The following is a 15,369-nucleotide window of genomic DNA, read 5'->3' as shown; positions in this document are numbered from 1 at the left end:
TTTTCATTCCTCATAACTTTTCTTAACCAAAAACACGTTCTATTTTCCTTGCATATGGAGGTATTTTCCTTATTATTTCTGTATTTTAATTATATATATTAGAATCTTTAAATCTCAAAACTTTAATTTCTAGTTAAAGTTTAGGAAGTAAACAATAGTAGAATGTCTTACACTAGCATTCTGTGTAAAATTAAAAATGCCTTCCATACTTTCCAGAAGCTTATGCTTCCTCATAGTGTAGTTTCTCAATATATTAAGACATATTTACTAATAGACCCAAATATCTAGTTCCTTAGTAATAAGAAATCCAAAGTAGATAACCTATGTTCAGTAATGAATATTTTAGTATTTTATCATATTTGGAAATTATCTATATATTCAAGAATTTCCCATCATTTAATTAAACTTAGCAAAACTCTGTTTCAAGTTACCAAAGAGATATGAGAAACGTTTTAACTACACACACCATAAAACATAATTTGTTAAAGGGTTCACATAAAAGCTCTTATTTCGGGCTTCCCTGGTGGCGCAGTGGTTGAGACTCTGCCTGCCAATGCAGGGGACACGGGTTCGAGCCCTGGTCTGGGAGGATCCCACATGCCGCGGAGCGACTAAGCCCGTGAGCCACAATTGCTGAGCCTGCGCGTCTGGAGCCTGTGCTCCGCAACGGGAGAGGCCACGATAGTGAGAGGCCCGCGCACCGCGATGAAGAGTGGCCCCCACTTGCCGCAACTAGAGAAAGCTCTCACACAGAAACGAAGACCCAACACAGCCATAAATAAATAAATAAATAAAATTTAAAAAAAAAAAAAAAAAAAGCTCTTATTTCATTTGTATCTATCACTTGCTCCCAACAATTATGTTTATATTACTCATGCAAACTTCATGAGACATTAGATAAGGTCAGCCATCATCCCAAGCTATTTTTCCTGCTGACAAATTCTGTAAGAGTTAACGTGAACTCATTTGACTAATAAGTCCAGGTAGAATAATAGTTGTTTATTTACATTATATTTAATGCTGATAACTCTAAAGCCAGGCCTATTTTAATTAAACCAACAAATTCAACTAGTTTTTATTTACCAAAGATTGTCCCAGATCATGTGAACTTGAAAAACATTTGGGTTTGTTTCTATATTTCTGAGAGCTTTAGAATAACCAATCTTTACAAGTACTTGCTTTTAAACCACCGAAATGGAGCACTTTATAAATTAATTTTGCCATCCAGACGTGGAAAAATATCTTGCATCTATAACATACATGTGTAGATACAAAAGCAAACATATAGACAGATGCGAACAGAGATCTTTTAGCCATGAGATAGGTGCAATAATGCACAACTCACCAATTTATAAAAGAATAGTTGGATCCAAATCATATATAAACAGAATAAATTAAGGTTACCTACTACTTACTGAGATGGCTAAAGCCTTTTTTTTTCTTTTGCCTGTTGTAAGAATCCTTTTAGAGCTATTTATTGGAGTCATTTTGTCTTTTAGAAGTTTCTGCATACCAAAGAATGCAATTCATTATCTCTGAGATGTTTAAGATCCTCTGCTGTTAAGGGTGGCCCTTAAGGTCGACTTATATAAAACAAAGTTTCTCCAGAATGGCCATTACAATTTCAAATTATCCAAAAGTTTACCCATTTCTCCTTCTCCTTGTTGGAGATTCAAGATATGTCTCTTTCCATTTGGGGTCTGCAAACAGCAGAGTTGAAGCTTGCCGACAACACTTCACCAACACTAGGATTTAGTGAAGTCTAATGTAAGGTTCACTTTTGAATTTATGAACTGAGAACTTTGTTTTTAAAACTTAAAATTTTTAGCTTCCTATAACTTAACCTGTTTGTAAGTAGAGCTAAACCTGTAAGTTTGGTTATTTGAGCTTCATTTGACTCATTTGCCTATACCATGTCTATTGGATGAAACCCAATATAAGATAATATAATATTACATAATTAGGAACACTATTTCAATTCAATTTCACAGCTATGTATTGGGTGGTAGGGATGGAAAGACACCTGAATACCACATCTGGAAGTGCCCGCATTTTGAGCTCCTATTACATTTTATGTACATACATTATAACTCCTTTGATATGACTTACTGGACTATAAATATTTAAGATCAGGGGTGACATCCTGTCCCCAAGCACCTTGTAAAATACCTGGCATATGGTAGGTGTTTCTTAACTGATTTAGAATGAATTAATTAATTTGATAACCTGAGACACATAATGACATTCCTGGATGATTCCTAAATCTAACATTTATTACCAGGTAACCTTGATCAAGTTACAGATGTTGAAGCAAGGCTCTGTTTCAGTGATCACTGTACCAAGTTTAACAGCATATGAATTGTGTGTATAGAAGGTATTAAGACAATGGCACAAAGCCAGGGAAATGGCTGAAGAAAACAGACTTGGGATTTTTCTCTAGCCACTTTGAAAAAGTGGAAAAATAAATTATCCCTCTCCTCCCTTCCTGTCCTTCCCTTAAACCGCTTGATTAGGTGTGATTGCTCTGGAATTGTGTGAATGTTAAGTAAGGTGGGCTGGGGGTCAGATGACCAGTAGGGGTCAGGACTGCCGGAGCAGAAAAACGACAAATTCACCATCAGACTGGCACAGAGGACAGGCATGCACACTCCTGCACAGGCAAACAATTTGGACAAATACCCCAATAAGGGTTTGAAGATTTCCCATTAGCTCTGTCAAAACAAGTTTGAAGAGCTCTTATCTGTCATTTTTTCCATCAAAATAATAACTAACTCTATTGTGCTTTACTTGCATTGGCTCATTTCACTCTTTCAGCAGCTCCATGAGGAAGATACCATAACTTGTCCTGTTTTGCAGGGAAAAAAAATGAGGATTAGAGACATGAAATAACTTGACTAAAGTGACACAGTCAATTGTGGGCAGAAAATCGATTGCAGTTGAGGTTAACCTGACTTCAAGTGCATACCCTTAACCACTACCTTATATTGCCATGGATTCCATGTTTCTACAGCAAAATAGGCAAAATTAACAATTCCAGCCATTAAGTCTCATTTTCCTCATCTATAAAACAATGATAAAGGAACACTTTTTAAAGCTCTTGGTATTATAAATGTCCATAGTCAGTGTGATACTGTGATTTATAATAAGAACAATATTTGTTCTTTGACCCTGTTCCTCACACAGAGATCCTAAAATGCTTGGAATTTCTTATAAGAGATATAAAGGTATCTTTTGTTAATGAGGTGATTTTTGGAAAGCCTTCAGGTAACTTAAGGTTGGGGGTTGCTTGCCAGGGGAACCAACCATGTGATTAAAGGGTTGGAACTTTCAGTAGCTTCCTCCCCCAACCTCCAGGGAAAGGAGAGAAGCTGAAAGTTGAATCAATTGTTAATGGCCAATGATTTAATCAATCATGGCTATGTAATGAATGCACCATCAAAACCTAAAAGGACGGGGTTTGGAAAGCTTCTGGGTTGGTGAATGTATGGCGGTTCTGGGACACTGACGCACCTGGAGAGGACAAGGGAGCTTCATGCTCTTGGATCCTACTTTGCCTTATGCATCTTCTCCATCTGGCTGTTCTTGAGTTATATCCTTTTATAATAAACTGGTGATCTAGTAAGTAAAATATTTCTTTGAGTCCTGTGAGCCTTTCTAGCAAATTAATCAAACCTGAGGAGGAAGTTGTGGGAACCCATGATTCATAGCCAGTGGAACAGAAGTACAGGTAACAACCTGGGCTAGCAACTAGCATCTGAAGTGGGGAGTGGGGGCAGTCTTGTAGGACTGAGCCCTTAACCTATGGGATCTGATGCTATTTTCAGGTAGATACTGTCAAAACTGAGTTGAATTGTAGGACACTAGCTGGTGTCTGGAGAATTGATTGTTGGTGTGGGAATCACCACACACACACATTGAAATTGGTCTCCAGAACACCAAAATAATCAGGTATTATAAATGTCCATGTTTTCTCAGGAACAATAGCTTGCAGTCAGATAGTGTGCAGCCTTCTGTAACTAAAACATATCCTTTTGTTCACTTCCTCATCCCAGCACCCTTTAGCAGTAGCTGTCATCTCTTCTGGGGAATTACTTGCCAATATCCCTGCTGAAGACATTTGGCTTTGAATATATTTAAAAGATGCTTCATTTCCCTTGTTGTCTTTGTCTGCACATTGTTAATTATCACCTGAGTCCCAGCAGGCCTCTGGGAATCAATGGAGGACTTGCAAAAGCATTTCCTAGACCCCAAGGACCAGCAGATCTATGATCTGTTCTTTTACTTGTGTTGCTTCTTTTCTTCCGAGTTTCATCTCACCAGACAGATAGTGGTATTTCAATTGATCCCTGTTGTTTGGGCTGACTTCCCACTTTCACAGGATATAGTATTGCTGCAAAACATTACATATTTTCTTGGTCACCTCTTCAATCGATATATCTTCAGTGCCTCCTACAGTAGAGACCCTAAAGTCAGGAAAACTAGCATGACTCAGTTAAAACTTCCACTTTTAGACATCCGCAATCCTATAGGATAAGGAGAGAGACCAATAAAGAGAGATTTACAATGTGGTGTGAAAGGCAATGAGAAATGTCTGCAAAGGCATTATGGGGTCACAGAGAAGGAAGATTTCATCCAAGTGTCAGGGGGTTGATCTGAGAAGGCTGCCATAGCAATATGTATCTGAACTGAAAAGCAGACCACGAGTTTGAGTCAGCAGATGAAGGAGAGGAGTAGGTAGAAGGGCAAGGGAGGGCACTGTAAAAAGAGTGTGGACCCCTTCATTCACTCCTCATGCATTTAATAGATACTTGGCTGGTTCAACACCTACTCTGTGCCATACACTCTACCAGGCACCCAGAACACAACTTTTTGTTGTTTTTTTAATTTTTGGCTGCACCACGTGGCTTGTGGGATCTTAGTGCCCCAACCAGGGATGGAACACGCAGCCCCTGCAGTGGAAGCTGGGAGTCTTAACCACTGGACCACCAGGGAATTCCCCAGAATATGACTTTGAATAAGAGAAACCAGATCCTTCCCACCCCTCGAAGTGGTCCTAACACTTGACCACGTGGCAGTAAGATCTTTGACGTCTTAGGATATGATAAACACAAGTCATGCTCAGAACACAGAGCAGAGTCAGAAGGTGGGCAGGATGGGCTTGGAGATCGGGCTCAAGCAGCCCCATATGGGCTCCAAAGGGTTCAGATGCCAAGTAAGGAGCAAGAAAAGATGAAAATGGAGCAGCACACAATGCCAGATCCCAGGGGATTTCCACTGTCAGGCCCAGCAGATGGGTCAGATCTTTGTTTCATGAAGGTCCCTCTGCCAAAGATGGGAAAATCTGGAGACAGAAAGATCAACCACTTTGCTTTCATTCATCTCAACAAATACTTAAACAGCCCACTGGGTGCAAGCACAGAAAATGCAAAGGTAAGGGAGCCATGTCCTGTGTCCTCCTGAACAAGCTTCTTAGCAGGAGAGAAACTTACACAGCAAGCTCAATTCTAGCTCAATCTTTATTTCTTTTCATAGAAATAGGAATGAAATGATGCCCTCTTTGCCCCATTTGGGAGAAGGAACTAGTTCTGCCTGAGGTAGTTTGATGCTTTAAGTGAAGCTAAAGTGGAATCGACATTTGCTAAATCCCCAGGTCGGGGTAACATTTCATCCAGCAGAGGAAACACAAATCTACTGGGAAAAAAAAGAGCAGGGGATGAACTGATGATGAAAATGATTGCAAAAATAGTCTGATTCAAAATAAAGAACGCGTGACCCACACGTGTCACCAGACAATGAACGGCACTCACTGTGCAGAGATGGACAATGATGGTTTAGCATACACATTTCGACAACAAGAGCCTCTGAAACCCATTACAACAGTCATCTGATTCTGCAGCGGGGATCCAGGATTATCTCTCGGGGAAAAGAGATTGTCCTTGTCTCTCTACAACAAAATGGTAGTTTTGGAGAGAGGGGAAGATCACCAAGGGGCTAATTAAAAAGAGTTATCAAGCACCGGGCAAGAATCCAAAAGTTGAGCAGGCACAATTTGGGAAGGTGCTTCCCGGGGCAATCTCTTCATCAACAGAAACAGAAGCCCTGCTTCTTGGAAGGCTGAACAGTCAGGTTCTTAAAGGAACAAACCACAGAGGCCTAAAGAGTGCCCTCTTTCTACAAAAAAGGACAACCAGATGACCACATGGTTTAATATTGTCTCTGAAAGCCAACTAAAATTCTTTAAAAAAGAATCTGGTTTTAAATTAGATCAGAATAACAGGAGAATGTCCTAAGTGCAATAGATGTTTCCATATTTTATTTCAACAAATACTTACGTGGGCAACTAACACAAAAATGGAGCTGAGTACCTATTCTCATGAAAATTTTCATTAAATAGAGAGAATTGGTTCATGCACTTAATTCTGATTTATTGAACCTAGACATGTTAGATTAGGTTTGCTGGACACAGAAGTAAGTAAACAACAAACACAAGTCTTCTCTGCAGGGGACATCGCCTTTGGGAGGAAATTGGAAACACAGCAGGTAGTTGTATTATAATGTGGTAAGGTGAGATACAGATGCAGGCAGTGTTAGGAGAAACACAGCAACCCACCCTGGGAACTGGAGAAGGAGCTCTCAGGAGGGCATCATAAATGAGGTGAGGCTCCTCTTAGAGAAATGGAAATAAAAACAAAAATAAACAAATGGGACCTAATGAACCTTAAAAGCTTTTGCACAGCAAAGGAAAACATAAACAAGACAAAAAAACAACCCTCCAAATGGGAGAAAATATTTGCAAATGAAGCAACTGACAAAGGGTTAATCTCTGAAATTTACAAGCAGCTCAGGCAGCTCAATATCAGAAAAACAAACAACCCAATCCAAAAATGGGCAGAAGACCTAAATAGACCTTTATCCAAAGAAGATATACAGATTGCCAACAAACACATGAAAGGATGCTCAACATCACTAATCATTAGAGAAATGTAAGTCAAAACTACAATGAGGTATCATCTCACACCAGTCAGAATGGCCATCATCAAAAAATCTACAAACAATAAATGCTGGAGAGGGTATGGAGAAAAGGGAACCCTCTTCCACTGTTGGTGAGAACGTAAATTGATACAGCCACTATGGAGAACAGTATGGAGGTTCCTCAGAAAATTAAAAATAGAACTACCATACGACCCGACCCGGCAATCCCACTACTGGGCATATACCCTGAGAAAACCATAATTAAAAAAAAGTTATGTACCACAATGTTCATTGCAGCTCTATGTACAATAGCCAGGACATGGAAGCAACCTAAGTGTCCATTGACAGATGAATGGGTAAAGAAGATGTGGTACATATATACAATGGAATATTACTCAACCATAAAAAGAAACAAAATTGAGTTATTTGTAGTGAGGTGGATGGACCTAGAGACTGTCTTACAGAGTGAAGTAAGTCAGAAAGAGAAAAACAAATACCATATGCTAACACATATATATGGAATTAAAAAAAAATAGATTATGAAGAACCTAGGGGGAGGACAGGAATAAAGATGCAGACATAGAGAATGGACTTGAGGACACCGGGGGGGGAAGGGTAAGCTGGGACGAAGTGAGAGAGTGGCATGGACATATATACACTACCAAATGTAAAATAGATAGCTAGTGGGAAGCAGCTGCATAGCACAGGGAGATCAGCTCGGTGCTTTGTGACCACCTAGAGGGGAGGGATAGGGAGGGTGGGCGGGAGATGCAAGAGGGAGGCGATATGGGGATATATGTATACATATAGCTGATTCACTTTGTTATACAGCAGAAACTAACACACCATTGTAAAGCAATTATACTCCAATAAAGATGTAAAAAATATAAAAATAAAAAAATAAATGAGGTGAGGCTGCCTATAAGTGTGAACAGAGGAGAAGAGGGAAGAGAGGGCACATAAGGATGCGCAGAGCAGTGGAGAGAGGAGCCTTCCACCCGCAGGGGACAGAACTAAGAGAGGCTGGAAGCCAAAAATCACACAGAGGTGTGACCTCCGGCCAGCAGGTCAGAGTTCCTGGAGCACAGAGCACAAGGCAGGGCAAAGTGGAAGATGAGACAGGACAGGTAGTAAAGCACTGTGCCTATGGGGTCTGATCTATTGTGCTGAGGTGTACAGGCTTTTTTCTGTAAGCAATAGGGTGACATTGAAGGGTGTGACACAAGGGATCCAAGTGTTCAGGACTGAAGGGAACATGACCAACAGCTAAAGTAGGGACAGCAGTGTCCTCAGCCAAATAGGGATCCATCATTCAGAACTAACTTCTTATCCGGGTCCCTTACTTACCACTGGGCTCACTACTTAACCTCCCTAACCTCCCATATTGTCTTTTGTAAAATAGAGATAACCATACTTATGACAGATGTTGCTATAATGACTCAGTTAGATAGGACATAGAATGTTCAACTAGATACAGGGGGGAGGCCCTTATAACATGAACCGTACGTAGTAAACCAAGTCAGCGTTTGGGGAATGTGTCACATGCTCCACAAGGGATGTGTGAAGTGACATGACTTTAGGTAGCATTTGAATTAATATTTTTAATGTTAATGATTATATGTTTATCACATAAATGTATATGAAATGTTTAGAAAATTCTAAACATATATGAAATGTTTAGAAATATACTAGTCATCATTTTAATCAGAAAAATGATGACTAGTATATGAAAACTGTATTCATTTATATTATGGCTTAGCAAACATTTAGCTAAATTTAAAAAGAAGATCCAACTCTATTTTTAATAACCTAAATAACAGTAGAGTTGCTACGGAGATGTGATGAATACAGCAAAAGGTATTCTGAAGGTGGTACACAGAAGTATGAATTCATAGTTTGGGAAACCAGACTCAAAAGGGTAGCTTTAAATAAAGGCTATTGATACTGGTGTGAGAACATGGGGGTTTGAAGTAGGTTCATAATCATATGGATGTGATGAAAGGAAGGGGAGAGATTTGCAAAATATTTAGTAGGACAGTCAGCATGAATGGATGATTATTTGAAAGGAGGAGAAGAGAGATACGGAGAAGTCTCTGATGAAGTAGAAACCTAGGCTGGTGGTTGTCCAAGTGGACCATGGGGCCCAAAGCCATTTAGCCACTGAGAGAATATACAGGAAGGCCGATTTAAATGTAAGCTTTCCTCCTGTGAGTGTGTGAAGTGTCTGTCCGTGTCCGGCATTAAGGGGTAAGTCAGATGCATGGGTTAAGAGTTCACAAAAGTGATATGGTATAAACTAAAGATGAATATCTGGGAACTTGCTTTTCTTTCACTGCGAGTGTTTCAACAAATACTTATTTAGCACTTATTATGTACAGTTGTTATGCTGGGCAATGGATATGCAGTTTCAAGCTAAACAGATACAGTCTATTTTCATAGAACTTAGAGTTCGGAAGAGGAGAAAGCTCTTAGACAAATAACCACATCAAGTTAGATAATTTAACATTATAATTAGTGTTATGAAGGATATGAGATTGAGACCTGACTCTCTGACAGTCAGGAACGTTTCTGTAATTAAGAAGCTCAAATTGTGACCCGACGATAAAACAGAGAGCTGGCTCCAGGGCTTGGCGTAGAGGTTGGGGTTGAAACCGTGAGAGCAGCCATGCAAGGTGTAAAGTAAAAGAAACATGGACTGCAGATGGGACCTGGATGTAGCCACCTGCAAGGTGTGGGCCTCTGGGGAGGCTGAGAGCATGTGGGAGGAGGTACAGAAATGTCAAGAGAGGTGGGCTCTTAGAAGCCAGGGGAGCTGAGAGCTTCAAGAAGGACGGAGGAGGTGCACCGTGAGATGCTGGCAAAGAAGACCACTAGCATAAGGCCAGCTTTGACTTGAAGAGTTTTCCCCAAATAACTCTGATTCAGAGGGGACTGAGTGGAGGTTGAGCCTATACCTCCACCCCCCCATACCCACTCACCCCTCCTGACCCAGGCGGTGCCATGAGAGGGTGTGGGGACTTGCTTGCAGTCCTTACATGTCCTGTGATCTTGGATGCTTTGTTTTTCCTCTCTGAGTCTCAGCTTTCTTATCTGGAAAACAGGAACAAAATGTCATTTTCTTAATACCAAGCACAGTATAAGCACTGGATAAAGAAAGGAAAAACAAAGTACAAATGGATAGATGAGAAAGGAAGTGAGGTTGGATATGTTTGGTGCCAGGCATTAATAAGTGCCATATCTATGTTGATTTCACTCTCTTTTTTTCCCCCAACACATCTGTGTAGCACAACTCAGATTGTCACCTTAAAATAATCAAAATCAAAACCAAACAACAACAACAACAAAGCTCCATTTGATGCCTAAGGGCACAACTAATATTCTCCTCTCCTGGGTTCCTACAGCAATTAATAAGTACCTAAATTATAATACTGATCACATCAGATAGTAATTGTTTTTAATACTCCTGTTTCCCACTCAAGAAGGGGATTTTTTTTCCTAGAGATACTGTGTTATTTGAGTTTTGAGTTCCAAGCACTAGAAATGCAGAATTTTCCATTGCAATAAAAATCTGTAATACATAATTGTAGACTAAATAATGATCCCCATAAAAGCAGTGTTATATTTCAGACATTGTATACTGATAACTTGATGTAGCTCAGTGAAATGATGCGATTTACCCAAGGTCTTCCAGTGTATTCATAGCAGAGCTGGAACTAAATCTATGCCCTTTGAGATTAAATAGCATGCACCTTTCCATGCAGCATCTTGAGAAATGAGAACATGAAAGAAAGATGGGGTCAGACAGACACAGCATAGGCCTCTGGGTGCAGGGAGGGAGGAAGGGTAAGTGAACACTGAATGATTCTACCTCGGCCTGTCTCATTCTCTAGTTTTCCAAAGCAGAAAAAGCAGGTACACCTCACAGAATTACCTTCAGAGCCATTATATAAATAAATAGCCAAAGAATCAATAAGTGCGTTACAAGACACTTACCAATTCCCTGGTAATAGTTCTCTGTGTAGAGAGAAAGAAGAAAACAGGATGGTGGGTGGAGATTTTAGCTGTCTATAGTTTTTTTAAAGAGCTGAAATAAATATGATGGAATGATAACATTTGCTAGATGAAGGTGGTGAGTACACAGATGTCGTCGTGTTCTGTACTTTTCTAAATGTTTAAAATATTTCAATTTTTTTTTTTTTTAATGAAGTGACACTCTCCTTTTCCTCCTCAGCCCACAGGTATGTGAAGCCCTCACTAGCTCACAGGGCAGAGAGGCAGATGGAGCTAAGTGACTGTCAACCTGAATCAAAGGGCAAGGAGATGGAGGAGATAGAACAGGGTCTGTGGAGCACAGGAGTTCAGAGGCCAGGGCTTTCAGGGGAGTTTCCAAGGGACTAAGAGAAGGTCCCTTCTTGGGAAGACCCAGAGTTGAGGACAAATGACAGGCATGCCTTAGGACTATATCAGCTCATTTCATATTGTGCGGCTGCCCAGAGGAACGGCGTTCACTCTCCTTCCTGTCATTCGGGGACCAATCTTTATGAGAAGGACCTTTCTTCTGCCCTGGCCATATCTATGTGTCCTCCAGAAAAGGAATTTGAAACTTTTCTCTTTGTGAAAGCCTGATAATTCTCTGATAAACAACCCTGGGCTAAAAAAATAAAGTATGTCTCCATTTCCATTGCTCATAATAATGATGATGATAATAATAATAATAATCTGCCAATGGTGAATTATGTTCTAAGTATTTTCTAAGTATTAGAAGTCAATAAAAATGAAAACATACAGCACAGATCTCATAAGATTTAGCAACTATCTGTGTTGTGATCACACTGGATATACATTTTTAGACTTTCAGAATTGACATTTTCTCCCCTTTCTTCCAGGAAAGTCTTTGCTATTGACTCAACGGTGCCATCTGGTGGTCATATGCCATAAATAGTCTGAACTGGAGGGTTTTTTTTTTTTTTTTTTTTACTCTCTTAGGTGAGGCTGTGATTCCGCTAAAGAATGTGTTTATCGAGAATAACTAGTGTTTATTGAGAAATTCCTTTACTGTGTGTCTTATGAGATCTCAGGTACTTTCATACATTTAATTTTCATAACAGCCCAATGAAATATCCCCTCATTTTCTCTTTTAGGGGGAGTGGAGTTACAGGCTGAGAGAGCAAACATATCCTGCAGAAAGTCTTGCAGCTGGTCTTGTGGCGGTGAGATTTAAACTCAGAACTTATGATTCTGCCGCCTCGTCTCTTCCGATTGTACATGATAGCCTAAATAATACTCTGCTATGTATCTTACAACAAATTAAATCATTAAATTGCCATTTCTGAAAATGAGATAGATATTGAAAATGAGTGTATTCATTCATTCATTTATAAGCCATATATTTGGTACCAACCACACATTGCCAGAACATTTTAATAGGTCATGTCACATCAGAGATAAAAACTAATCACAGAGTGTCAGTTATTCAGCATCTAACAGCCTAGTAAAGACCACATACAGAACTAAAACATTCTAAGATGAGGAAAAGAGATAATTATGGCAACTGAGGAAAATTCATGTTACAAAAACAATCTTTTGAAAATAATTGAGCAGTGAATTTAAATTATCTATGCAGCAGACACAGTTCTCTAATGAGATGTGTGAAATACTGGCAAGATATGCAGATGTGTCCTTTACCCAAACCATTTGGGCATTTGAACCTGCTTTGTTGCAAAGCTGTATTAGTCGGGTTACTGAATACTAACGTGTGCAACAGAGAAGCTCTGAAATCTCAGTGGCTTGATACATTAAAAGTTTATTTTTCACTTGTATCACAGTTGCATGTGGGTTCAACAGCTATCTCTTATCTTATACCTCTTTTAGTACAGAATCTCCATCAGGAAAGAATGCCTCCCCAACAAGGTACTGCAGCAGGGGGAGAAAAAGGATGGATGAGGCACGCAGGGTTTAACAGTCACTTCTATTCTCAGTCCATTGACCAAAAATGGTCACATGGCCCTAACTAACTGCAAGGCAGACTGGGAATAAGAGGAGCACATAGAGATGCAGGGAGCCCAGGCAGGCACCTGGGGCCAAAAGCAACACAAGTGACAGTTGGCCTATGAATTTGTATGAATGGGGAAGAAGTTTCAAGTTTCAAGAAAAGAAACTTGACTTACTGGAAGGCATTTGTGAGACAAGTAATTCTCTGAAAACATTGGCAAAATAATTTTGAAAGTCAACAAATGGAAAAAAAGGAATAATGTCTTACTGGGAAAAACTAGTTATGAGTGGCAGTTTTCCACTTGTATTAATTCTTCCTTTGATGATCCAGATTGTGCTGTGCCCATTTGCAGAAGAAAGATGTAACACAAAGTGCTGTTAGATAGTAACTACCTTGCTGTTATTTTTGAGATCAAATCGTCATGTATATTACTTTCATCGATGGTTTCTTCTCTATGTTGTATCCCTTTGTGGCTCTTGTTATAACAGTATTCACTGGTATGTCACACTTAATTGAGTCTGGTGGTTTGCGGTTATGTGTAAGTGGTAAGAGAGATTTTATTTCTGACTCTCACATACTTGGTGAGATCAGAGAGAGACAGAGAGATATTTTGTACATAATAATGTCAAAATAATAATGTCAGAATTTATCAGCAGTGTAAAATCTGATTCTTTAATTTTACAAGCTATTGCTTCTAAAGCCATGTAGCTTGGCTTGCCTTCGCTTTCTACACAGCCCTCGTGAATCTGAAATCCTCTCTAGCCTAAACCAGAAGAAAAACAGATGAAATTAAATGACAGTCAAGCCTATGATAGCGACACAGGACCCCAGCTAGAAAAAGATCATGGAGTCCAAGTTGACAACGTGACTGAGAGGGAAAGATGGACTCTGGGGCAGAGAGTATCTGAGGGTCCAAGAGAAGGTGACCTTTTGTGCAGCCCCAAAAGTTGCAGTCAAAGCCCACCATGGCTTATGCTGACATTCTTCTGGAACTCAGCTAGCCAAGTTGTTTGTTTGCTTGCTTTTGAATTTTATTGTTGATAATGGTACTTTCCAGTAGCTGCCTAGGCTTCCCTGCCTTTTCAAGACGAAGGGCATTGCAAGAGCCTTACAGAATAGCATAAAATGACAATAATCAAATGACATTGCAATATGTTGCATATGTGCTTTCAAGATCTAAATGTGCTTCTCCATGTGGAGTCCTCCCCACAGCACTTTAAGGTAAGAGAAATAGTTGTCACTGATTTCATAGGCACTGAAGATTAACATGAAGCAGGGTGTTGAAAGCAGTATGACTGGTTGAGCCAGTCAAAGAATTCGAGTCAACTGACACCCTCTTTTCACTCTGGCTTACCTGCGGTTTTAAAATGTGTACAAGAGAACACCAACTTTAAAATTTTGGAGTCGAAGTCTAGGCACTATTTCAGAGGTATTTCTCTACCTTTGAAAACTTTTGATTATTAATGGGAGACACCAGAGTAGATTTGCTAGTAAAAACTGTTTATATTTACTTGATAAAAAAAATCACAGAGCTATGAAAAATTAATCAGCATAAATATCAGATCATAGTATAGAAAAATGCTTATAAAGGTATGTGAAAACAGTAAGTGAAAAACATCTGGACACAAAATTACAAGGTTACTATGTACATACCTGTGAAATAGGATGCACATAATGAAATGGTAGGAAGAAAATAAAATTTAACACTCACTACGATTGTGTTAAAATGATGGGAGCGGGAATGATTTTTCTTTTTCCTTTCCTTCTCTGAATTGCTGTAATTCCATGGCTTTATAACCTTTAAAATAACTTTTAGAATAATATAATCATTATTATTAATAAATAATAATATATAATTCTATAGTATCTTATATGAATAAATACTATGATATAGAAATTATTATTGTTATTATAGTGGGAAGCACCCAATTCCCCTTTGTGACTGATTAGAAGTATGGAAGGGCAGCTAATTTCACTGTTACTGTCGACTGTGATTCAATGCACTCAATCAGATCATTGGTTTTATTAAACTCATTGTATACATATGGCATTTATATGCATATATATATGTATGTACCTATTATATACCTATTTTTCACTTTATTATTTGAATTTAGAGAAAAACATCCTCAGGATGGCATTGAGACATTTTCCTAGCTTCTCCAAGCCTTTTACTTAGAATTCAAAAGATATGGCACAAAGAAGAAAACTCAGAAAAGCAGATGCCATCCGTCCTCACAGGGCCCTCATTTCCCTTTCCTCCAGCACTTTTTTGTTTTCCCCAGAGGAACTGGAGAGCAAAGAGGTTTGGGATGATCTCATTAGCTCCAAGCAGTGTTCACAAAATGCTAACTGGGCAGGCCAGGAAGCACTGTGTTGAAGGTAATAAAATGCTCATTAAAGTC

This window comes from Balaenoptera borealis (genome assembly GCF_965194805.1).
Source record: "Balaenoptera borealis genome assembly, chromosome: 4".
NCBI lineage: Eukaryota > Metazoa > Chordata > Mammalia > Artiodactyla > Balaenopteridae > Balaenoptera > Balaenoptera borealis.
Note: the sequence above shows the minus strand (reverse complement) of the source record.